Below are 1,668 nucleotides of genomic sequence, written 5' to 3'. Positions count from 1 at the left end.
GGAGATGGCCCAGGATGCAGTGGGGGATCTTAGTCTTTCCAAAATAAGGTCTATTTTACATGTCTCAGTTTGAGTGAGGCAGTGCCCCTTCAGTGAGTAGTGGTAGTCTAGGGAAAGCAGGAAACACGCAGTAATCATGTGAGACAGAAACCAGAACAGAGGGTATATGAGAGAAATATTTCCAAGGAAAGCAGGGGTTCTATGGAACATATTTACTATAGGATTGAATTCAAAGAGGACAGGGAATGATTATTCAAGAAAGTTGGATACTACATGTAGATTTTGGATGATTTGCATTGCTCTTTTGATTGGGTGTTCTGTGTTTATCAACCGGCTGGCTTCCCTTCAGAAACCTCTGACTGTGCAACGGTTTGCAGTGTTTCAAGAAGTACATATTAACAGAGCAGCTTTGAACTTTTTAACAATGAAAATGTCAAATTATTATTTGCAACAGAGAATAAAGCCCATTGTCTAGCAATAACCAGTATCCATAAAAAATGGATTGATCAAATTAATGTTTATTTAAGAAAGGATAGAAAGGAGGGAGAAAGGATGGTAAGAAAGATGGGAAAAAATTAAAAAGAGAATAAAGCCAGAGATAAGTATCAGAGTTAAACTAAAAATAAAAGTATATTTTGTCTTTTTTATCAATTTGTTTTTAATTTATGAATGCCAAGACTTTATGAGGATTTTTACTTTACTTGTTTCCTTGAACTTTTTTTTATCAGTAAAAAGGTACATTTGGGGTATTAGAGAAGGACAGTCACTTCTGGTGGAAGGATTTGCCAAACACTTTTCAGGTCAACCTTTGTATATACCCGGCACTCAACTCTCATCTGTGGCTCCAAGAAGCTGTAGCATGAGCAACAGCCATATCCTCATAAAAGCATCTATACAAATGGGCAAAACCAGGTTGGGGGTAACCAATGAGGTTCAAATCCATAGGCAAATCAGGGGAGCTTCTATTCCAAGCATTTCAAGACTTCCCCCGGGCAGAATGGAAAGATGAGAACAGTTTGTTCCAAGGGCCATAAAAGCACCTGAAGCAGGTTTTATGGAGTGCTTAAGCAAGGGTACAGTTTGTTCTGTGAAGTCTAGATTCAGTCAAAGAGCCACACTTGAGGACCTAGAGGGCCATATATTACCTCAGGCCATAGGTTCTCCACCTTTGGCTTAGAGCTTGGTCAGACATGGAAGATGCCAAGGTCATTCACTGCATCTTGGGTAATCACCATTCATCTTGACTTTCCTTGCCATTAGACTTTGAGGATTCTGGAAGAAAGAGTGATTACAAAGTGATCACAAAGCTGACAACTTTGTGCAACTCTGTCTCACTTAAATACAATTCACATATAGTCAGGACATCACCCACTGATGTCATTGGTCATCTTTGAAAAAGAAGGATAAACCCCAACAACAATTAATAGATTATAAGTTATATAACAGGTCATAAACATACATATATACACACATATGTATATAATAAATCTATATTAGAATAAGATATAAAATTATATATTAAATATTAAAATATTGTATAATAGTGTATTCATACGTGTATACTGTTGCAAACATTTTAGAGAGCATAAAGTGTCATTCCCAAGGTATAGCAACATTACTTTGTAAACATCTGTTCTGGCTTCCCATTCATAGGTTCATATCTGCCTT

This window comes from Petaurus breviceps, unplaced genomic scaffold, assembly GCF_028583685.1.
Source record: "Petaurus breviceps papuanus isolate PSGF00001 unplaced genomic scaffold, PetGlider_PUasm1.0 98, whole genome shotgun sequence".
NCBI lineage: Eukaryota > Metazoa > Chordata > Mammalia > Diprotodontia > Petauridae > Petaurus > Petaurus breviceps.
This window is presented reverse-complemented; position numbering follows the sequence as displayed.